Consider the following 25999-nt stretch of genomic DNA (forward strand, 5'->3'; position numbering starts at 1 on the left):
TAGAAGATTTATAAATAATTTCTCCCAAACTGTTGCACCATTATATGCATTAACAAGAAATATTGATTTCATATGCACTGACAAATGTGTGATTGCTTTTGAATATTTAGAATGGCTAGTGTCAACAGCCCCAGTATTATGGGGCCCAAACTGGGATTTACCATTTCAGATCTCATCCGATGCATCAAATACGGCCATTGGAGCAATTCTCCACCAGGAGGAAGATAAGAAACCATATGTGATATACTACATCAGCAAAAAACTATCTCCTACTGAATTGAATTACACTATGACCGAAAAAGAATTTCTGGCTGTAATCTATGCTATTAACAAATTCAGACATTATATAACAGGATACCCTGTGGTTTTGTATATTGATCACTCTGATATTAAATATCTAGCTAATAAACCTGTTACAAATGGGAGAGTGACACGATGATTGATCATTTTGCATGAATTTGACATAACAATCAAGGATCGACCAAGAAAAGAAAATCTAGTGGCAGACTTCCTCTCACGTATACCGAAGACAGACGACTCGGCAGTAGTAGAAGACCAGTTCCCTGATGAGCACTTATTTGCTATAACCATGAAAACACCGTGGTACGCAGATGTTGTGAACTACCTTGCAATGGGAAAATTACCCAAGCATCTGACGCCCAGTGAAAGAAAACAAATAGTACAACGCAACACTCGGTTCTCATGGATCAAAGGCTACCTCTTTCACATGAGAACCAATATGCATATCCGAAGGTTTGTCAGGGAAGACGAAATCTTTGACATCCTAAAATCTTGCCACGATGGACCTTGCGGTGGGCATTTTGCAGACCGTAGGACTGGTCACAAAGTCTTACAGATGGGTTATTATTGGCCCACCATTTTTAAGGACGCCAACAAGTTTGTCCAGGCATGCAATAGCTGCCAAACAATGGGCCGCCCTGGACAGTCTGACAAGATGCCCCTGCATCCACAATTAGTCATTGAACCTTTTGAATGATGGGCATTAGATTTTGTTGGCCCAATAAACCCATCATCTAATCAAAGACATATATATTGGTTGCAACAGAATATGTGACGAAATGGGTGGAGGAAGAAGCATTACCATGGGCAACGGAGGACTCAGTAATCCACTTTCTTTTCCAGATTTTCTTGTGATATGGCTTGCCTAGAGAAATAATCACGGATGGAGGGCCACAATTTGTAGGCCATAAAATAGCTGCAACATTAAAAAATCATCATATCATGCATAGAATCACATCTCCATACCACCCACAAGCAAACGGCCACATAGAAAGTACCAATAAAGTAATCGAGGCTATATTAACAAAGACAATTGCATCACATAGATGTGACTGGGCTACCCAATTGCCAGACGCCCTATGGGCATATTGCACGACATGGAGAAACACCACAGGATACTCCCCATATCAGTTAGTGTTTGTAAAATAACCTATATTCCCAATAGAATTTGAAATTCAGACATTGAGGATAGCTCAAGAAGTAGGCTTGGATCTGAATGAAGCATAGATTAACAGGCTACATCAAATCAATGAATTGGATGAAATCCATCGATCCAACAACAAAGAGTGAAATTGCATGATGCCCTCATCAAGAAGAAGATATTCCATGAAGGTGATTAGGCACTTCTGTACGACTCTAGGTTCCAGGATTTCCCAGGCAAACTCCAGACCAGATGGTTAGGACCCTACGAGATAAAGGAGGTGCACGATAATGGCACCCTTACATTAACCACCATCAATGGGTCTGGTTACTCTTTTAAAGCAAATGGACATAGAGTGCACCTCTACCATAAACCGCTTACAAGGGAGTCCTTTTGCCAGCACATACATGAAGATCCCACAATACAAATTCTTGCTGAGGAGGGAAACCCTCCCACAACACTAGTCCAGTGAAGAATTTATTCTTTTTTGAAACCTGTACATAAATTTACCTTTCTGTTTTCTTTATATTTGATTGGATTTGATTGGATAATAGATTGTACATTAGTTTTTTTTATTTTTTTCTTTGTTGTTCCCTCTAGGGAACAGCTGCTATCCCCTCTCGGGAACAACAATTGTTGTGTATATTTCTCTTTGTTTTTCCCTATAGGGAACAATTGATGTTCCCTACAGGGAACAACAATTTTTTTGTGAGTTTTTCTTGTTGTTCCCGCTAAGGAACAGTTGTTGTTCCCTCTAAGGAACAGCAAGTTCTGTGTGCATTTTTTCTTGTTGTTCCCTCTCAGGAACAGTTGTTGTTCCCTTTAAGGAATAGTTGATGTTCCCTCTAAGGAACAGCAGTTTCGACATGCATTTTTCCTATTGTTCCCTCTAAGGAACAGAAATTTCCACGTGCATTTTTTCTTGTTGTTCCCTACAAGGAACAGTTGTTGTTCCCTACAAGGAACAGTTGTTGTTCCCTCTAAGGAACAGTTGTTGTTCCCTCTAAGGAACAGTTGTTGTTCCCTCTAAGGAATAGTTGTTGTTCCCTCTAAGGAACAGCAGTTTCAGCGTGCATTTTTCTTGTTGTTCCCTACGAGGAACAGTTGTTGTTCCCTCTAAGGAACAACCACTGTTCCCTCTAAGGGACAGTTGTTGTTCGCTACAGAGAACAACCAAAAAAAAAAACTGTGTGTATTTTCCTTGTTGCTTCCTACAGGGAACAGCAATTTCTGTGCATATTTTTCCTTGTTGTTCCCTACAGGGAACAACAATTTTCGTGTGCATTACCTTTGTTGTTCCTTACAAGGAACAGTTGTTGTTCCCTATAAGGAACAACACTTTTGCGTATGTATCTTTTTGTTGTTCCAACAAGGAATAGCATTGTTTTGCGTCGGTTTTTCTTACTATTCCTTACAAGGAATAGTTGTTGCTCCCTATAAGAAACAACACATTTGTTTGTGATTTTTTTTTTTTGTTCCTTACAGGGAACAGTTGTTGTTCCCTATAAGGAACAACACTTTTTGTGTGAAGTTTTCTTTTGTTGTTTCCTTTAAGAAATAACACTTTGTGAGTATTGCTTTTTGAGAACACCCTTTCTTTCTTTTGCATGACCATCCCTGCTCACTCTTTATGATTCTCTCTATGGCACAAGTGTACAAATACATATGTAAGGATAACAAATATGGAGTTTACTGGAACAGGAAAATATCTTGAGTATTATCATCTTTAATAAGATTGCTTTGTATTGATCGAAAGAGAAAGGACACAACCATCTATATCACTTCACTGTCCCCATTTCCACTTTAAATTAAAACTGATTGATTATATGTACCATGCTGGTTCTCCCCTAACCCCTATAACTCTCTTTGTTCATTATCATTAATAAAGTTAAGGGCATACTTTTTTTTCTCTCTATTGATATGTTCAAACTTCTTTCGCCATCCCTACTCTTAAGGAGTGCTAAGCCACCCTCTATATATAAATAGGAAGTGCTATTTAAAAATATATATATATATATATATATATACATATATTTACTAGAAATTGTATGATTTTTTTCCATATATGGAGGATAGGGGGTCTCATCACAAGCCAGCCTACCATGATCATAAGGAAGCAGCGAAGTGGCATTCCTACTATGGCCACCACACCAGGGATGTGATCCAATGGATGTACCAAGAAATAAAGTCCCTGGAATAGGAGGTCTCATTACGAGCCGGCCTACCCACCTTTCACTACTTCCAAGTGAATGGAAATGTGTTAATATGGTTACCATGCCAGCACATTGGTCTCTACTCTGGATATAATAATGCACTTCCCCAATTATACATATAGGACCATGGTTCCAAAGGGTTAGAAAGCAACTCTATTGAGGCTATAGACGCCTGCAAGCAACGGAAGCTCTGCTGATGGTATTGAAGTTGTATTTTCTACATCAATAGTTACTATAATGCCCTCTTATTATGTTTTATCTTTACTATAGAGAGATTATATTCCGAACCTACTTTGAACCTTCATGCATGTGATATCTTTTAATAATCAATCATAATAGTTTTAGGTGGAATAATGGAGGTAAAGTATTATTCCCTGCGTCAGCTGTCCTTTTTCCTTTTCGTATCACCTCACGGCATCTTATCATTTATTGATAATTATTGTTATATGCATTGATTTCATCACTCCAATATTCTTGATGATCCTTTCATTAATATGTGTACCTTGCCACTTTCATCACCCCTGTACTTCGCTGCTAGCGCGTTATCCCTTCACTCATTCGGTTGTAGGCGACCTATTATTTCAAAGGGATGCAAGAAGCTCCAATGTGCTTATGCATGCATTGTTAGCTCTTTATTTGATTTTGCAGGGCAATATGACATTCAATGATCACAGAGCATGTGGTACTACAACAACCTTAATAACGGTATTGATGTTTATAAAGTATTACCTTTTAAAGCTATCACGACCATTTGTTGTTCCATCACTCGGCTTTGTTTATTGTTGTGCTATCTATAATACACGAACTGTTTGAAGAATTCAGGCAGTATGGGAGGAAAAGCAGTGCGCAGAGAACCACTAATACTAGTTGTTTCTGATGCAGCCAGAGAAATTTTAGCTCGAGCTAGGTGGATAGCATAATTTACGCGATTTCAGCCACCCAACGAGGAAATTGCCATTGAATTCCTACGAAATCTACAGAATGGACAATCCATGGTAAGGGGCAGGCAAATCACAGTATCAAACGCTGTGATAGCAGAAGTATCCGGGTTACCAGCAGAAGGACCCGTATGGGCTAACAAAAGATTGAAGTTGCATGATGCTATCGAAGCCTTTAAGGACGAAGGACAGGAGCTGATCATCAAAGGCAAAGGCGTTCGACCATCATCCCTTGGAGAACCATGGGGAGAACTAGCAAGAATCATCCAGAATTACATCACATGCGATGAGCACAAAGACGTGGTAAGGCCGCGTCAACTCAAACTCTTAGCAGTTCTGAAACAAAAATGCTCTGTAAATTTACCTGCATTATTGAATTTTCTACTACATGACACCACTGAAAGGATAAGACGGTCCCAACACATAGAAACTGTAGTAAGCCACCACTGTTTGATCAGGATGATAGTTAGCTATAACCTGGCCCAGCAACAATCAACCTGGGAGGAACTAATATTTGCTATTGAAGGAGGTTTAGCTCTGCCTGCGCCTAACCCTATTCCAAAAAGGAAGACGACTACCCTTGCAAGGAACATACCCCAAAAGTGCAGACGATCCTCAAGGCTAAGATCAAGAATAGGAGCAGTCAAGAATCCTCAAGGTAGTGTCAGCCAACCCATAGAATTTTCTAGCCCAGGAAGTGAACAACACTTGCAGATAGAAGGCCAGGATAACCCTGAATCAGACCATGAGGAAGAAACAGGGCGTTCTGGAGATGAACCAAGAAATGAATTGGGACTTCCCTCAACACCAAGCACAAGTCCCCAAGGTGAATTGTTGCATGACTTTGAATTGGCCCAGATCCTGGCCAATATGAATGAATACATACAGCCTGAAAGCCCGCTCAATCTTAATTTGGGAGCAACCCAATCTTTAGAGAACTCTGGCCATGATAGAATTATATCAGAAAATGTAAGCTGTGAAGCAGAAATAGGGGTAGAAGCCATTCAAGAAGAGGTGAACCAACCTGGTGACACGCCTCCAGGAGAACCCAGCCAGGCAGGCCTAAACACAGAGAATACAGGCCAAACAGAAGGAGTAGAAATAAATCAGGAAGACGATTACCAATTTGGAGACATGGTCTTGTTAGAACAGAGTCAAGATGAGTAGTCAAGCTCTTTAGAAGCAGAAAATATAGACATAACAGTTGCTCCTCCGGAAAAGAATAGAGCCAAAATGAAGAAGCTTAAGAAAGAACAGCAGAAGCTTTGGAAAATTGTAAAAAGGCTCAAAAGAAAAATAAAGGAAATCACAGCGGGAAAGGTCCCAAAAAAAACCCCAGAGACAGTAAATGTGGTAGTCCAGACTGAATTGCACAAAGTTAAGGTTACAGGGACTCAAACTAAGCCCATACTTACTCAACCTACTAAGGAACAACATGAAATTCTTGCAGAAGTAGCTACCCAGACAGAGGCTGTACCCTCTTACAATTTAGCTACTCAGATGGAGGTGGTACCCTCCTACAGCATGGCTACCAGACAGTCTCCACTAGTAGTGTACAGGATAGACAGCCATTTAATTACATAAATTTTAAATTAGCTGCAGACCATTTTGTCACGTATAGCAATCTCATTTTGAGAGAAAGGCCTTATTGGCTAGGATGTCGGTTCCATAGCCCCATCAATTGGTATCCTACTGAAGGTTATCAGGCTATATACGAATTGTCTAAAGGACAAACAGGGCCCATCTCTGAACTCTTAGCCCAGAATCATGGTTGTAGACCACTTTACGACGTTCCTTCTCCAACCTACTCTTTAATTACTCTGCATACAAATTACTTGCTTTTCATGAGGACATGAAACAAGGTAAGCAGGGGAGTATGTTGAGTCACAGAATGGGTATGTAGTTACCATTAATCTCATCATCATTTTCCTTTATTCTTATCTTTTCTATATCATAATGCGTTGATATATTTAGGAATTATGGTAAGAAATGAAGGAATTAATTGCAGTTACGATTTAGCTAACTTTTACCCTTCTTATGCAGGAAAACGACAAAAGGGACAATTGTTGTTCCCTAATGAAGGAACAGCAAAAATTAGACAAGCAAAGGAAGGAACGAGTCTGTTGCGGATATGACTGAAAGCAAATCAGAGGGATTAGTGCATAATAGGAAAGATGTCAGAAGTTAGAAATCGGTTGCAAATCTCGATCCTGAGGGATCGCAATTACCATTTATCTTTTACCCTTTTTGATTATAAAAGGAGATGATTGTAAGAAGAGAGGGAAGGATCTCTATTATTATTGAAATCGTAATTTTAATTACAAACTCTCGTTATTGAGAAGAACACGAATATATTGTAATGCTCTTTAAGTTCGATGATTAATACATAATTGAAGTTGTTGTTCCCTCACATTATCTGAAGTAACATAGCAGTGATCGCTGGCAGCTAAGGGCCCGACATCTGGTGGATTTAACTGCTTTCTTTGTGTCATACATTTCCAATTCTTGCAAGTGCGACTAGTTTGATAATTTTCCTGCTTTCTGTGATTTTATTTCCTTCGCTATTTATTTCTTGTATTTGTAGAAATTTCACCTGTAGATCAAACTAATATATGCAATGTCCTAAAGCATAATACTTTATCTAGTTCTACAAAACATTAAGCGGAAGCAAAATCGATTTCATGAGCAACATCAAGCATAAACACATATAACTAATCAAGAGAAATAATCAACCATAACACAAGATATATTACTGGGGAAAGCACCAGCATAAAACCCCTATCTGTATTATCAATCAAGTGGAAATCCTCTTCTGTTTACAAAAAGAATCAGCTCAAGAGCTATCTTGTACTCTTTGCAATCAAAAGATGAAGATCATAGACTCACTATGCCTCAATATATAGGCCACAAGTCCTCCAATCCCCTATTTCCTTGCGCAATTTTGATTGGGTTCCAATTACAAAACATATGTGAATTGGCCCGAATCATACCTGTTGTCAACCTTAGGTCCTACTATGCAATCCTTGAGGACACTAGTTCCTCCTGCATGCAAGGAATATTCACTAGGAAGATCCAAGCATCTGATAGTACATTGTCCCTCATTTGATCTCAACTGGGCCTCTATCTGAACTGCCATGCATCAGTTATCCATGAGAAAATACTCAGTTATCTGAAAATAATAGTTTTCACATGCATGCAAGCATTAACAAACTATATCTCATTATTTTAACAACTTGTTAAAATAATCTAACTGGACTTGACTAAGTTAAACTAAGTCAATTGATTCTCTCATTATAGAACTCATACTTAATTCCTCAATCATTGGAGAGAATCAAGGATAAATTCCTCAATTAGTGGGACAACTAATTGCATGTTCTCACAAAGACTTCAAGTTTAATTTTCCATAACTAATTAACTCATGGAGATTAATTAATTAATATTTTAAACTGCTATTAAGACCAAATTCGATTTTACTTCCTATAGTTAGACAAGGGACTGCTAAAAATAGGAAGGGACCCAGAAATTCTATTTTTAGAAGTTTCTATTTTTAGCAGTTTCACCTATCACCCAAGGTGGCCAAAATGCTCATTGGCAAAACTACTATTTTTAGAAGTGTTGTTTTTAGCAGTTCTATTTTTATCACATTCTAAATTTAGCATTTCTTGTTGCACACTTTTCAACACTCCCTCTCAACAAGAAATGGATTATCAGCAACCCCGATCATGTCTTTGTGGAACTCAAACTTGCCCTTTGACAATGCCTTTGTCAAAATATCTGCATCTTGTTCCTCGGTCGAAATGTACAACAACATCATGATCCTCTTGACCACACAATCCCGTAGATGATGATAGCAGATATCTCTATGCTTGGACCTGTCATGAAACACTAGGTTCTCAGAGAGTTTAATGCAACTCTAATTATCACAATATATCACGGTAGGATCCATCATCTAACCAAACAATCCCACTAGAATCTTTAGCATCCAGATAGCCTCACATGCAGCCTGACTAGCAACCATGTATTCAGCTTCCGTTGTGCTAAGTGCAACTGACCCCTGTTTCCTGCTATACCAAGAAACCGCAGCTAACGCAAGGTTGAAGATTCCTCCAGAAGTGCTCTTCCTGTCTGATGGACTACCTACCCAATCTGCATCCGTGAAGCCTTGGATCTTCACTCCCTATGTCCACCTATACCATAATCCATACTGTGTAGTGCCTCTGAGATATCTCAGCACATGCTTTGCCGCCTTCCAAAATAACTTGGTTGGCTGAACCATAGCTTGACTCAGCTGGTTCACCGCAAAGCACAAATCCGATCGTGTGTTCACCAGATACATCAGAGAACCCACAAGTTACCTATAAACAGTAGCAACTACTACCTCACCTAAAGTAGCATCCTCCTTCCTCCAGTTACCTGCTAGAGGAGTCTCCATGGGCTTGCACATCTCCATGTGGAAGTGCCTGAGTATCTCAATGGCATACTTTCCTTGAGACACAAATACTTCCCCATCTCTCCGCCACACCTCCATGCCTAGAAAGTAATGCATGAGGCACATGTCCTTCATCTCAAACTCTCTTGCAAGGTCCTCCTTGCAAGACTTGATCAATTGATCATCACCTGTCAAAATCAGATCATCGATATAAAGTACAATCATCAATAGCTTACCTTCTACCATGATGTGGTAGAGGTTCGCATCCACTTCACTCTCGGTGAAGCCCAACCCAATGAAATAGTTGTCGATCCTAGTATACCAAGCATGGGGTGCTTGCTTCAACCCATACAATGCTCACTTGAGCTGACACACATGCGACTCTCAATCAAAGGTCTCAAATCCCTCTGGCTGCTCAATGTATACCTCTTCCTCAATCTCCCCATTGAGGAAAGCTTTCTTCACATCCATCTGATGGATCTTCCAACCCATCTGAGCTAATAGTGCTAGAATAGATTTGATCGATGAGTACCTTGCAACAGGAGCAAAGGTCTCATCATAGTCAATCCCCTCAACCTGCGAGAAACCACAGGCAACAAACCTTGCCTTGTGTTTCTTAATACTACCATCAGATGCCTGCTTTACCTTGTAAAGACATTGGGAAGTAACCACTGACTAGTCCCCTGGTCTAGGTAAAACATCCCACACACTATTCCGCATGATAGAATCATACTCCTCTACCATCGCATCAACCCAAACTAGCTGTTGTACTGCCTCCTTAAAAGAAGAAGGCTCGGTCACTACACATTCCCCAACTAGGGCCATGTAGCCAGTGTACCTATTAGGAGATCTCCTCTGTCTGTGCTGAGAGGATGGTTGCCCCACATTCTCTCTTACATCCTACATCAATCTGTCAGCTTCCTGTGAGCATTTTCGCCCATCTCTGGAAGACTCTCCAACAGCGGTGATCTCCACTACTGGAATCTCTGCATGCAGTTGATCTGCATATTCAAGAGGCTTCTCCTTCTTAGGAACTAATAGTTCCTCATCATCACCATGCAACTTGAGCTCCCTCTCAAGTGACACTCACATGGATCGCTACTTATTGAACTTTAGATCCCTGCACACTACGGTCCTCTGACTAGCAGGTAGAAACACACGATAGTTGTGAGGTGTATCCATGTACTCCACAAGTATTCCCAACTTAATTTTTGGGTCTAGCTTCTTCCGAGCATCTTTGGTCACATGATAGAAGACTGGTGATCCAAAGATGCGGAAGTGACTCACATCTGGTCGCTTCCCCGAAAAAGCCTCCATAGGTGTCTTCATCCCCAAAATATGATGAGGACTTCTGTTTTGAAGATATACTACTGTATTGCATGCCTCAGCCCACAGATGAAGTGGTAGGCCTTGGTCATGCAACATCAATCAAGCTGCTCCCACAATAGATCTGTTCTTCCTTTCAGCTACCCCATTCTGTTGTGGGTTATGAGGTGCCGTGAGTTCTTGTTTAATTCCTTTTGAAGCACAGAAGTCCTTAAACTGTTGGGAAACATACTCTCCATCGTTATCACTCCGCAAGGCCTTTAGTTTCATCCCTGATTCTTTATCTGCCAAAGCTTTGAACTCACAAAACTTCAAGAAGTTTTGATCCTTCTTTTGCATAAAATAGATCCAACATCTACGAGAAAAATCATCAACAAAAATAACATAGTACCTTTGCTTCATAGCAGAGGCTGTAGGGAAGGGCCTACATACATCTGAATGAACTCGCTCCAGAACTGCTCCTGCTCTACTATCCTGATCATGAAAAGACGATTTTGCATACTTACCCAAAGAGAAACCTTTTCATGTGCTCGTTTGCTCTAGCTTGCACTTGGGTAATCGGGTAGAAATTTGTTGCCTGATCTTCAAGGCCCCATAATGCAAGTGGCCCAGTCTCCTATGCCATAACTCGCCAATATCTTGGCCATGCACCACCTCTACTTTGGAACTCAATGCAGCATAGTCTTCTACCTGTAACTTATAGAGATTCTTAACTTGAATCCCTATCTGTTTAGTCTGTCCAGTGTTGATATGCCTTAGGAAAACCTTTCCCAAACTAAAGACTACGTCATAGCCTTTATCCTCAAGCATAGCAACAGATACAAGATTCTTTTTCATCCCTGGTACATACATAACATTAGAAATAGTGAGGGGAGAACCATGCTCCCTCTGAAACACAACAATACCTTCACTTGAGACACAGTACTTTCCGTCATCACCCATCTCGATCCGTATCTGGAGATCATTCTCCTCCAAAGTGCTGAAAATATTCTTGTCACCTGACATGTGGAAAGAAGCTCCACTATCCAAGTACCAAACACATCCCATGCTGGATGAAACCATGCATGCAATAAGTGATAAATCCATCTCAAACTGTGAAGCTAGAGCATCACCATCAAATTCCTTGGAGGAACCTTTCTTGGACTTCTTCTTTGGGCAATTAGTAGCATAATGGCCCAACTCATGATAATGAAAGCATCTCACCTTCGACTTGTCAAACTTCTTCCCTACTTGAGAAGACTTGGATTGGGATGCCTTCCGTTTCCCTTTCTTAGCTTTAGATGCTAAAGCCAAGTTCTATTCATCATCATGTTTTGATGAAGAAGCTCCACCCCTGGCGTTCTGTCTAATCTCCTCCTGCATCAAATCCAACCATAGTCGTTCCCAATCTGCCAGTTTTTCCCTTCCATTAATCGTTTCCTAGTGGCTATGATAGCTCTTAGGAAGGCCAAGGAGTGCTAGACTCACCATATCATCATTAGTTGTAGTGATCCCTATGCTTGCAAGCTCATCTCTGCAGTTGGTGAGCTTGTTCAAGAATGTAGTGATCGTGTCGCCTTTCTCGCACTTGATCTTTCGAAGCTTGTCCATCAGTGCCAGCTCCCTCTGATCACTGTTATTCCTATATAAATCTTTCAATGTTTTCCACATTGCAAATGGAGTCTCCTTCCCATGGAGGCTCGAGACTATGTGATCTCGAACTCCCTCTAGGATGATTCTCCTAGCTCTATCCACATTCTTCTTCAAGTCTACTAGTTGAGTAGCATCAGTAGGCTTAGGGACTTTTTGATCAATGTAGTCCTTAATTCCATTATCTTCCAATACTTCCTTAATGCGATCCTTCCAAGCTATGTAGTTTGAGCTGCCATCAAGGGCATACTCAAGCCTCAAACCAGTGAAGGCCATCTGGATGAAATCTGAAATATGATGAGAACTAGAGATCTATATCCTGAATAATTAAATTTGAATTTCTTTCTCTCGCTTGTATATTGTTCCTTGCTTGATCACCTGTAGATCAAACTGATATATGCAATTTCCTAAAGCATAATACTTGATCTAGTTCTACAAAACATTAAGCGGAAGCAAAATTGATTTCATGAGCAACATCAAGCATAAACACATATAACTGATCAAGAGAAATAATCAACCATAACACAAGATATATCACTGGGGAAAGCACCAACATAAAACCCCTATCTGTATTATCAATCAAGTGGAAATCCTCTTCTGTTTACAAAAAGAATCAGCTCAAGAGCTATCCTGTACTCTCTGCAATCAAAAGATGAAGATCATAGACTCACTATGCCTCAATATATAAGCCACACGTTCTCCAATCCCCAATTTCCTTGTACAATTTTGATTGGGGTCCAATTACAAAACATATGTGAATTGGCCCGAATCATACCTGCTATCAACCTCAGGTCCTACTATGCAATCCTTGACGACACTAGTTCCTCCTGCATGCAAGGAATATTCACTAGGAAGATCCAAGCATCTGATAGTACATTTTCCCTCATCTGATCTCAACTGGGTCTCTGTCTGAACTGCCATGCATCAGTTATCCATGAGAAAATACTCAATTATCTGAAAATAATAGTTGTCACATGCATGCAAGCATTAACAAACTATATCTCATTATTTTAACAACTTGTTAAAATAATCTAACTGGACTTGACTAAGTTAAACTAAGTCAACTGATTCTCTCATTATAGAACTCATACTTAATTCCTCAATCAGTGGGACAACTAATTGCATGTTCTCACAAAGACTTCAAGTTTAATTTTCCATAACTAATTAACTCATGGAGATTAATTAATTAATATTTTAAACTGTTGTTAAGACCAAATTCGATTTTACTTCCTATAGTTAGACCAGGGACTGCTAAAAATAGGAAGGGACCCAGAAATGCTATTTTTAGATGTTTATATTTTTAGCAGTTTCACCTCTCACCCAAGGGGGCCAAAATGCTTATTGGCCAAACTGTTATTTTTAGAAGTGCTAATTTTAGTAGTTCTATTTTTAGCACATTCTAAATTTAGCATTTCTTGTTGCACACTTTTCAACAGTATTGACGGTATATCTCCGCTTCATATAATTTACAGCACTGTCGTTTGATTCAGTTTCTATTCTTTACAGGCTAAGTTACTTAGGTAAGTATTCGGATTGATTTAATCAACTATAAAGAGTTTGATTATTACTATTAGACTCTCAGATTGACATCATTTCTATTAGGATTATTTGATGAAGAATTGAGTTTGATTTAGATCAAAGATCAGTTCGGCAGAGATGAGTTATTGTTATTGTACTCTCAACTGATGTTGTTGAATTGCTATAAGATTTGATTTCGCTAGAGGATTGAATCGTCTTTAATAATTTCAATTGGAATTCGTTAGATGCATCTGTTTACTCTTGTATTAAAGGATCTATACTGCAATTTATGAAACATTACTCTCTGAATTAATAGTAGCCACATACTGTGTATACTCTTGAAATAAGAGGACTTGTCCGGGTTGATAATTAATGTGGGATAAATAGGAGTTTTAAAAGGCACCTTTTATCATTCAACACCCTGAACCCCATAGAGGGGGGTTACTTGCACCCCTTAAACCCCCTGTGAACCCCCCGCTACATAATTAGCGCAACGAAGGGGGGGCTCCCCTCCTGGTTAACTACGTGGGCTAGTCGTGGAAAGAATATAACACAACCCAACACTTTTGCATAGTAGAGATTTCTGCGCCTTTTCTTGTCCCTACATCTAAATCCGTAGGCATGCACCATTCCCACAGCCAAAGTCCCACAACCTCCTGGATATCCATATCTGTCACCATATAAGGCAATGCGTGCCATTTCTGCTCAGGTTCTTTATGTGCTTCGATTGAGACCCTATGGAAATCAGCTTTGAATTCTGAATAAGATGATAGCTACGCATACAAGGTGGGAGACAACCTTGGGTTATGGTTAACCTCCATGTGCATGTCCATCTATATCAACACCCAAAATATGTTTGTCTCCTTAACATGCTCCGGATCTTTTGAGGCCCATAACGAGGCAAACTGCGTTGCCTTGGGAAATTCTTCTTTGTGCGGAGGAAACTAGCTATCCTCCAGTAACCTCCAAGCAACCAAAATAATTGACAACAATAGCCAGGTATGGTGAAATGGATTTCTCTCCTCTTGGGCCTCACAACAGTTTGCGAGGAACTCCTGACATAGATACTTGGCCTGGTTGTATTGAACACCCTTCGTACACTGTGATGCAAGCGATATTACCAGTGTCAAAACTTCATCCACGCAACATTTTCTCATTACTTTTCCTGCTAAAATATGGGCAGTCAACTATACTGTCAGGTCTAATATGGACGTGATAGAGTACCCTCACAACTTTTCAAACCAAACTCCTTCTTTATTTTGTCTGCCAACTCTTTCTCTCTAGTTTTTCCTCCAAATTCTTTGGCAAGGTTCGCCCTTTTGTACGGTAAGTTAGTGATCCTGAGGATCAACATGTCGGTGATGGGGATAGGATCGCTGAGCCATTGGCACCCATCATGCACCAACGCAAGGAGTTGGCACACACAAATTGTATTAATGGGGGAATGATGATAATGTGGTACCAAAAACAGATTGATCAACCCTGACTGCTCAACACTGCACACCCACTTCATGAGCTCCAAAATTGTAATCCCTGTCTCATTAAAGTAGGTTTTCTGCATGTATTTTTGAGTTTCCAAGTGTGTAATTTTTGTGTGGTCCGCGAGGTCCCAATATCTTGGAATGTGCACCATCCTTGGACCCTCAAACACAATTTGCTCAGGCAGCAAACGTGTGGACACTGAAAATTTCCCCATATCAAGATCCTTTGTGATTTTATCTTTTTCCTTCCATGGAGGGACATACTCAAGTAGCCTCATCATAGGCTCCACCCCTTCGACATCAATATCCTCAATTCCCCAGAGTTCTTCTTCCTTTAGGTCCATTATGTTTTCTAGCTACTTATCCTTTTTTTGCTTCGCTTGTGTCTTGGTATGCTTCCTCGGTGATGCTCGCACTGGCACTGGCTTCTTTTGTTTTTCCTTTGCGGCTGGTTTCTTTTTGGATGTTTTTTTTCACCACAGCCTGTTTCAGCCTGGGCGACCTAGGTTTCATGGCCACAACAAGGGTAGCCTCCATACTAGATACTTCCGGTCCTCGCAAGTTGGACACAGTGGCCTCTGAGCTCATGGCTTCAACAGGGCTAGTGGTAGTCATTCTTTCCATAAATAACTCTCAAGCTGCAAGAGAACAGTTTGCTAGTGACATAAATTCTTCCTAGAATGCTCGGCTCATATGCAACAGACATCAAACTTCATCAACAAGTCTTAGAGCTTAAAGTGTTCTCCGCTGGATTAGCACACGTAATTTAGAGGGGGATTTGAATTCAAATCTGACCTTACCCCCCAAATTTTGATAATAAATGATGTTTTGGTGGCAAATATTCAAAGATTTTTGCCTTGATTGCCACCACCCCACTCCTCTTAACCACATTCTAAGCGTCAAGTCATGAATAGTAACTCCAATGTTCATTTTCCTCCTGGGCTTCGCGGTACCTTCCCCCCTGGCACAGCTTCCTGAGCGCAGCGTCATTTGTTGTATCTTCGTCACTCTCCACGCAACCTACTCATTTCCTTGTCCTACAAGCCGGGTAGTGTAGTTTATAGTCCCGCATTCCCTTGCAACTGCCTGGAGCACTAGGACTATCCTACTGCCATATAGTCATTGCACAGGATCTCCTGTATACAATTTCAACTTGCTCCCATTCACTCCTCCTAGGAAGGGTTCCTTGTTCAGCTTCATGAGCTGAACTGCACCACCATCTGTAATATCCTTGACAATATATGGCCCTAACCAATGCATCTGGAATTTACCTAGAAATTTATTAAACGTACTATCATATAATAGGACAATATCATTTACCTTGAATGTGAGAAGCTTGATATGGCGATCATGCCATGCTTTTTCACATTCCTTCAGCACTTGTTGATGGAATTCTGCTAAAAATTGGTCTTCTTCAAGCTCTATTAGCTGCACGAGCCATTCTTCTAAGGCCTTGTGATCTACCATATCCGTCAAAGCTGCGATGTGCAGACTAGGCACAATGTATTTCATCGACATCACGACTTCGACCCCATATACTAATCTGAACAACGTTTGTCCTGTCAACTTATTACAAGTAGTCCTATAAGCTCATAACACTATAGGTACATGTACATCCCAGTCATTCCGTTGCGCATTATAGATATTCATTAGCGTGTTCTCAAAAATCTTGTTAAAAGCTTCGACAATTCCATTTTACTACAGGTGATATGATGTACTCTTCTGATGGTAGACCTGGAACTTCTCAGTTAATGCACTGAGTGCGTACCTTGGTCACTCATCAACACATGCGGGCATCCAAATCTCGTTAAGACATATTCAAACAAGAATTATTGGTTCGTAGTCCTTGTACAATCCTTGACAGGCTGTACTTCCACCCATCTGGTTAGATATTCCATCGCAATGATAATGTAGCGCACTCCCGTTTTCTTTCCTGGGGGCTGAATTGGCCTAATAAAATCAATCGCCCACTTCTCAAATGCCTGCAAAGACACTTGAGGATTTGCGATGGTCTACTAGTTCTTTGAGATGCATCTCATGCCTTACAGTATGCCTTGGAATCCATATGCAATGTTGGCCACTAGAGACCTGTGCACAAAATCTTCTACGCAGTTGCTTTGCCTGCATAATGGCCTCCTGTAGCTCCCCCGTGAGCTTCGACGAGAATGCTATCATGCTCAAAGTCCAACACATATCTTCGCAATATTTCATCTTCACCCATTTTATACAAATATCATGTAATGACTGAAAAGAAGATTGTGCGCGCACTACTAATTCCTTCTTTTGTTGACTTGTGCATCCTTCTGATTCCATCCACATAGTTAAGAAGTGAATAATGTCTGCAAAAATGGTCATCCGCTATGTGCGCCATAAAGAGAAACACATCTGGAAACACTTCTTCCAAACTACTAGGTTCTTCACCTATTTCAATTCGCGACAGATGGTCAGGTCCCGCATTCAACTTCCCCAGCAATACAATGACTTCAAAGTCATACTCCTGAAATAGTAACAACCATCTACAAATTTCTCCCCCAACACAGGCTTGTTGACTAGGTTGATGAGCTTCATAAATGGGTAATTATATGGGCTCATTTTACCTCCTAACCTAGTCAAATCAACCATTATCTTAGCTTATTGTATGATTTTTTTATTATATTTATGCTTATAGGGTGAGTTGAGTTAGTTATTATGCCATGTGGTCTAACATGTATTTAATGTAGATTATTGATGGATTTCGAGGTCAAAGTCAAGGATCAAGTGGTCAAACTGTAGAAATAACTCAAAGTATATAGAGGAGAGGACTTATAGGATGGAATCCCCCTCATTTATTGCTCCTCACTTCGAATTCCCCTTCATTCAGTTCAGAGTACAAGTAGTTGAATCATGCACTAGAAGGCAGCCGAGCAAGTGGAAGATGATTGATAGTTATCTCGAGTTTTGGGAGCCAAGCCTCCTTGATTTTAAGGAAGATGTTGGTAGCTTTAGATGTATAAGTAGAGAGGCCTAGGGTATCACTATGGTCGACTTTTTTCTTCTGTAAACTCTACTCAAATTTCGAGCTTACTATTTTATGACAGTTTTATGTAATCTTGCTATTTTTTGATAATGAAGATGGAATCCTTTTTGAGCTAGCACTGAGTTACCTCAGAGGGCTGAAGCTCTTGGGTTAGGGACCAATCCAAGTATCCAAGCTTCTCTTTACTTGTATTTGTATGCTTTACTTCAGTTTGTAGATTAGTTTGTTGTTAGATGTATTTCTCTTATGGTTAAGAATAGGTTGCTTTTGATGATTTAGTAGCTTGCTTCCATTTGTGCTTTCTGTAGCAAGTTAAGCAGTGATCAGAGAAGATTCAAAAGGCTAGAAACAGTGCCTTGGCCTCTCTTCCTCCCTCTGGGACCATGATTTGAGGCAAAGACTCTCTTGCTGCCCCAAAAACACAGATTTTCCTCATTCCTAGGACTTCTAGTGTTTGCAGCTCTCTAGTAGGTTGATAGTCTAGTTTTGCTTTGCTTTAGATCTTCTTTATCATGTTCACTTCCTGATTTGCAATATTCCTTTTGCATGCTTTCCTTTCTTACAACATTTCCTTCTATACATCATAGTTTAGGCCATTTTAATGCAAAACTCTGTTTTTCCTAGGATGCACTCATTTCATTGGTTGCTTGATTTTCTTGGTTGACTGTCAGTTTCTATGCAGCAGATCTCTTCCAGCAGTAGGCCAGCTTACCAGCAATCACACCCTCCATCTGATCCATGCCCTATAGGTCTCCCAAACCTCACCTCAATTCTGCCCTAGTTTCCTTCATTTTTCATAGAACTTCTTCCTCTCTCCTTGAGCAAACCTAATCATATTGATCTCTCCTGGTGATTCATGGTAGACCTTAGGCACCCTAACACCTCAGTCCAACCTTAATCCACCTTTTCCACCCACTCTCACACCCTCAAAACAGCGAAAATTTCTCTCTGCCTCCTCTTGTAGGCCTCCTGTAGTTTCCCTGTTTTCCTCCTATAATTTTCCTGTGTCCTCCTGTAGTTTTTCCTGTAAGCTTTATTTTGAAGTCCGAGTGTGGGAAAAACCTCCAGAAGGCCACCTAAGACCTCCTAGGACCCATCCATACCATCCTACATCCTCCCAGGCTCCAAAACCGCCTTCTAACGCCACCTGTTCGCTGCCACACTCGCACACAATAATTTAGATGCATGTTAAATTCACATAAAAATCCAAAAATATGTTTTTTGTTTATTTACTTCCAGAAATAGCATGGTTAGATGTTGTTCACTTCCTTGAGTAGGCAATGGCATTTCTTTCATGGTTTTCATAGTGTTTTTGGCAAAAGTGGAATTAGCTTGTTAATTAGGGTTTACTAGGTTTTGCTTTACATTCCAGTCTTTCTCCTTTCTGCAATTAGAATAGCATCTGTAGAGTAATATTTCTTTCCTTTCATCACACATAGATCTTATCCTGAAATCTATAGAAGTTGGCTTAAGCTCCTAGTGATCTCGCGCTGGCTGACCAAGTGACAACCTACAGTGAGAACTAGTACTTGTGCATAAATCACCGGCGCTTCCAAGTTTGTTACGAACTATCGGGGTGATAAAAGTAAAGTAGGTAGCCTAGGAGTTGCAGAATTCTTGCTGAAATACTGGCGCTCACCACTTTTTGGCGTCATTGCCAAGGAAGCATTAGAGTATTCTATGATTACTACGTTCTTCTATTTCCTATTGCAACATTCTGCTAACAGTTTATTTCAGCAAAAGTAGACTAGTCATTTATTTTCTTTCAGTTCTGCATTTCCTTGCTTTCCTTTTCAATTCTGCAAATTTCCATTCAGCAAGTTCATTTCAGCTAGTTGCAATTTGATTTTCTCAATCACAATTTTAGTTTCGGTAGGTACTTTCAGTGTGGGGAAAAAGAAACAAAAAAAGCAACCAAAAATATTACCTTTCATGCCTAGTAGGAGTAGAGATGACTTAGGAAAATTTTTGCCCAACACCCCCACTGCTTCACACAGCCAACCTTCTGTCTTCTTCGGTGGTTGCAATCAAGAAGAACCCTTAGGTGAACATCCAAACATATTTGAAGAACCTATAGGGGAAGAAGAAGAAGAAAATATTCCTCTGGAGCCAATGGCTGAAAACAGAAATGCTAGGGGAAATGGAGAGAGAATAGAGGGTACCTTCCCCATTTAGGAGACCAATGGGGACACCAAAATGAAGAATATAAGTCCTTCAGCCCTACCTCACTTCCATGGTCTGACTACAGAAGGTCCTGAAACCTTCTTGTTTGAGTTTGATGTCATCTGTCGAACTTATGACTATGCAGAAGATGAGAAAAAGTTGAAACTGTTCCCTTCTACTCTCAAGGATACAGCACTGCGCTAGTTCATGGGATTACCAAGCAATAGCATAAAAAATTGGGCTCAGATGCAGCAGGCCTTTAAAAACAAGTATCAAGACTATTTTAGGTCAAAAGATACTAAAGAAGAAATCTTCTGAATGACCATAAGAAGTGATGAGTCCCTAGAAGACTATGAAGGGAGGTTACAGCTCAGTTACAAAAGGGCTAGGTGTACACTTGACCCTGAGTCTCTGAAGTTGGTCCTACTCAGGGGAATTCAGGTAGACCTTTTAGACACCCTCCATCTACTGGCCGGGGGAGATATCTACCAACTATCCTATGAGGACATAAAGACTATTTTTAGAAACCATTCTAGAGCAGCTAAAAAGAAAGGTAGGGGGAGTCAACCCATAGCTAGTACCTCTTCTTCCAATTCATCCATTAAAGATGAAATTGGAAACATGCTAGAAGATTTCAAGAGTAAGATGCTACAGACTCTTACCATGCAAATGGATACCTTACATATCAAAAGAAGACAAGAGGAAGTAGAGAGGGCTTTGGCCATTTTTTGCCCTAGATGCACCAAGAGGCATCCTAGGAATGAATGCCCATTGAACTCTATAGGGGTTTGTTCAATCTATGAAGAAGATCATTCTACAGATAAGTGCCCTTCCTTGCCCAAACTTAAAGTTGTATACCAAGGGGCTGAAGGAGTCACTGAACAGATCTATTACATAAACCAAAGGAGGCCGCATGGACCTAGACCATACCAGCTGGGGGTGCAAGGGACATCTTAGGCATACTACAACCCCAACCAAGTCACCTCCATACCTTCATGGGCCCCCCCTGCTCATCCTTCCTGGTCCATGCCTCCTCCTTGGTCCTTCACATCTCAATATCATGCCCACCCAGCCACCCATTCATTTCAATCCTATGCTTAGCCGCAACCTCAGAGGAATGCATCTCATCAGGGGTGGAGGCTATTGGGTAGCGGAGGTCCCACGTAACGGTTTTGGGGCTGCCAGCCTAGAAATTAGGATAAAACTATTGTAAGACTCCAAAATATGCGGAGCACGAAATGTAAAAGTTCGAGTCAAAGGGTTGTCCACCCAAGAAATAATATAGAATAATAGGGAGTAAGTCGGTCCGCGGACCATAGGAAGGTACAAATAGAGAGAGGCTCTATGGGTAGAAGATAGTTTTTGGAAATGTATTCCTGAATGGGTAATGTTTTGGGTTTCTGAGAAGAGTTGAAATGTGTCTGTAAGTTCAAATTGAGGGTACAGGGTAGAGGCTCTGCGGCTGTGTGTGCAGAGGCCTAGTAGAGTCCACAGCTGTGTGCGTAGACCCCTGCAGTTGAGTGTGCAGGGCGGATCTAGATGTAAAGAGAAGGAACAGTTGAATAAAGCTAAGTTGATTCTGAAATACTATGTTGATCTTGTGTTTTGACTACTGAAGAATAAATACAAATTATTTGCGCTTATGTTTATAATATGAATGATTGTGAATGGAAGTTTCTTTTGAAATGCGTAGATGAAAATCTGAATTAACTGTTTGCTTAAAGGCCGTGAAAGAACTGTAACTTAGCTAAACCCTAACTAGATCTATGTGAATCCGGATAGCACGAGGGCTTGGATTGATGAATGATTCCTCCAGACCACATCAAGGCATCCCAAGGGTGTGGAAACCTAGTTCCAGCACCCTCCCCTGCTACCTCGAGTGAGACCTCAGTCCGTGCTCCGTGGGCTGTTTCCGAAAGGGCTGGTAGCTGCGGGATTTGTCTGGCTAACCAATTCTTCCGAACCTGGGTCAAGCCTCTATAAGCCAATAAATGGTTCCATTGCCGGGACCGGGATCTACCAAAGGGGTGTTTTGATGTGGGCTGCATAACACAGGAATTAAAGGATCGAAGGGATCAAGAGCAGAAGTATTTCAGAAGCATATCGGCAAAGGTAATGATGACGAGCGCGATCTAGCTACTAGTATTCAAGGGAACAGGAAGTGAAGATCCAAACCAATTCTGGTTCGTGCTAGCCTCGGTATGGAATGTACAAGGGATAACAGATGATGATATTAGAAAGGCTACATTAGTTAGCGCATTGCAGGATCGAGCACTAACGTGGTATATAAAGTACTCAGGCAATCATCCCACTGTAGGGATAGCGGAAATCCGAACCGAACTGAAGAAGGAGTTTAGTCGACCAAGGTCAGCAACGTAGTCGATCATAGGGTTCAAAGAGATCGCAATGATGCCTGGAAAGACCCTGTGGGATTTGGATCAAATGTTGAAAAGTACTATCCGTGAAGCAAACATGACACTAACAGATGTGTAGCATTGCACTTTTTTTATGGCATCGTTACCACCACACTTGAGGACAGCGTTGTCGCAATAGAAAATATCAACCCCAGCTGAAGCATTAGAGACTGCGATGAGGTTGCACGAGACCCTGCTACAGAACCTGGGGTTGGGACTTCAGCAAAACCAAGAACATATACAAAACTTGTGTCTGGAAATGACGAAGTTAAAACAAGAACAGGTACTGCATCCAGAGGTATGGTGCATAAAGTGTTAGGGTTAGGGACATGATAAGGACCATCGCCCAGTCGAAATGAGCCATGGGGCGCCAGGGGGATCAGCACCATTGCAGCCAAAAGCACTGGTGGGGCTGAGCGCAACAATCTTGCTCTGGTGTGTGATCTATTAGGTCAGGGGAAAGCACAACACAGATAACTGCCACCTATTGTCGAAAGCCAACCAGACCCACCAGCAGCTCTTTTGCAAATTTTGTAGCTCCGTAGGACACGAGGAAAAAGATTGTCATAGTTATCAATTCTTAATGGATCAATCATATGCCTACAGGATGCAGATTGAGGTGCAAGGCCACGATCTAGCTGCAGCAATTGCACGCAGTGGCTTTCCGAGATGTGGGTGCGGATGAGGTGGAATGGGGCAGGGAGGGGCCGCGGCTAGCTCATATGTTACAACTGTGGAGGACCAGGACATTATGCCTGAGATTGTACTAACCCAACCAGAATATCATGCGCTTATTGTGGCCAGTTCGATCATGAGCTAATAGATTTCCCTACACTGATAAAGCAAGTTCGTGAAAGGAAGATAGTGCAACCTCCGACAACCTAGAACATGCAGATGATGAGGTCCGAACCTCGCAACAAAGACCACGGGATAAACATGGTTCTAAAAGGTAGTGCTCCCCCCGAGGAAGAACAGAGGACTGTAGATATAGAGATTGGCCGGAAGATACAGGAGGGCTTTAGGGAGACCTCCACCCTAGGTAGTAGGGATCACCCAGGGCAGGACAGGAACCCCTCAATGGTCACTACTTTTGTAGAGGCATGTATAAAACTGCTACGTGACAATAGGGTGGTTCAGAGCGTTCAAGAGATGATAAGTAAGTACACAAGGCTAACAAAACCTAGGATGGTCCGCAAACTAGACAACCACGCGCCGCGGACGGGATGAGAAATGCGGTTGACGATGTGAATCAGTGACTATGAGATGGATCGGATCGTCTTGGAACTAGGCTCGAATGTGAGTGTACTACCTATTAGCCTTGTGGGCATTTGGCCCAAAAGATGGATCCAAAACACTCCTGAAGTCTTCAAGAGTTGATTAAGATCCTCCCAAGATCGAAACAATCATATGCCAAAAGCCCTTAGAAGGGCGGAAATACGCTATCGGGAGGCTAAAATACTCCAAAACAGTGAAAAAACAGAGTATTGCAGGTGCAAACAGAGTAACGCACAGCTGCTGTTAGATCTGGGTCATCAACGGCCCAGATCTAACTGACTCAATCATAATCGGCCAAGCTGAAGGGACAGTTAATCATCGAGTCACATTGGTAGTCACGGCGGTGGAGAGCATAATCTATAAAGCCCTGTCGTTGATCGATCAGTGATTGCCATTGGATCGCATCGCTACATCACAGTGAGACATTACCAAGGGTTGGGGGGCCCAAATCGCATCACAGGTTCGCAATCGGCAGGAACATACGCCGTGTTATATGAAGACCGTTGGCTAGAGCGATATGTGATTATGACCAGATCCCATCACAAGATCGCATCGAAATATTGCGAAGGAGCAGGGCCTCTATACAGGTGGTAACACTGATTGCGATGAGTCGCAGACCCGAAAGGGTTCAGGAATGAAATTCATAAGATTTGAAGTCTGGAGGGAGGCCAATTTTCATGTATTTCCCATGTTTTTAAGTATTTCAAAATACAAGGGGAACAAAGGGACCAGGCCAGCTGCAATAGATGATAGCGACCCATGGGGTGGAACCAATGAGAGAATAGGCCATGTTTAAGGAATTTTGAGGTCCGAAAAGAATAGAGAAGGGCGGGATGTACACAGTTGTAGCATTTTATGTATGAAATAGAAAACATTCTTGGTTACCATTTGAAAGGGAATGTTGCAGGGATTTCATAGGCCGGACAGCCACTCCATTTGCAAGATCAAGTGGCCAAGCATCCTTAGAAGTGTTGTGTAGAAATGTTTACATGCCAGAAGTGGGATTCGGTTGGGATACAGCGGCTGGCAGACAGATCTCGGAAAGGGAAAGAGAGGGGCCACAACACGCTGCAACCTGAATCAAACTAGATCATGGAGCATCGACAGTCCTGCCAGCGTAGCAGCCTTCATAAAAAACATGATGGGGCATCTCTGGCATGAGAGAGCTCCCAGGCATCACGGCAGGCTGCCCAAAATATCTGAATATGGTTATTCCTCTGTCAGAAGAGGAAAACCACCGAGCCATGCCTGCCTATTGAGGGAATCAAATGGTTAAGGGACAGATCAGACAAGGTTAAGATGCCTAGCCTTCTAGAGAGCTCAGGAGCATTGTAAAGGGCCTATAAAAGGCAGAAAACTAGATGTGACAAGGGTTCAACTTTTGGAGATTATTCCTCCTCTGTTCCTTCAAGCTTCTCATCTTCATTATTTAGTAATACAAGCTTCTTTGTTGTTATATGTTCAATGTCCACCTCTCTTCTGTTCTATGCTTGCACTTGAACAATATGTTCAGGTTTTCTTTGTGTTTAAGGCCAGATAATTGTCATCTTATATCTGCTTTGATATGTTAGATTTGCAAGCTTCTTTGTTGCATGTAGCTAGCCATTCATATATGTTCATGTATGCAATCTGTTGGTATAGTCAGTATTCTCCATCTATCCATTAAATCTACAAACTATTGAGCATTAGTGGTCTAAAGCCTTGTGTTGTTAGGGGTGTTCATGCATGTCTTGAGTGAGAATGGAGCTGAAATGGTCATCTGACTTGATCCAAACCATATCCATTCCAGTAGTTCTGAGAACAATGTTGAAGATTATATGTTACCAGGCATCTCCAAGCTGCAACCTAGGAGAGTTTCCTGGAGTGCTAACATAAATTGGCATTGTTGCTGGGGAGAGGAAATTGAAGCTCAGGTTCCCTAGGAAATGACACAGACCCAGCTTTGATGATAGACAAAGTATGGGCACATTTTTGGTTGTAATCATCTATCTGGCGACTCTACTGGAGGTCGGACCTCTTGGCGACTCCACTTCATAGTTCTGGCTCAGTTCGTGAGGCACACTCGGAGAAATCCTCAAAAATCACAAGCTGATCCAATACCTGACCCTGGAAAGACCTTCAAAGAAAGAAAGACATTGCAGAAAGGAGTGTCAAGT

Source organism: Pinus tabuliformis, chromosome 1_1 (assembly GCF_031772625.1).
Source record: "Pinus tabuliformis cultivar Carrire ecotype Pingquan chromosome 1_1, CPIR1, whole genome shotgun sequence".
NCBI classification, from domain to species: Eukaryota; Viridiplantae; Streptophyta; class Pinopsida; order Pinales; family Pinaceae; genus Pinus; species Pinus tabuliformis.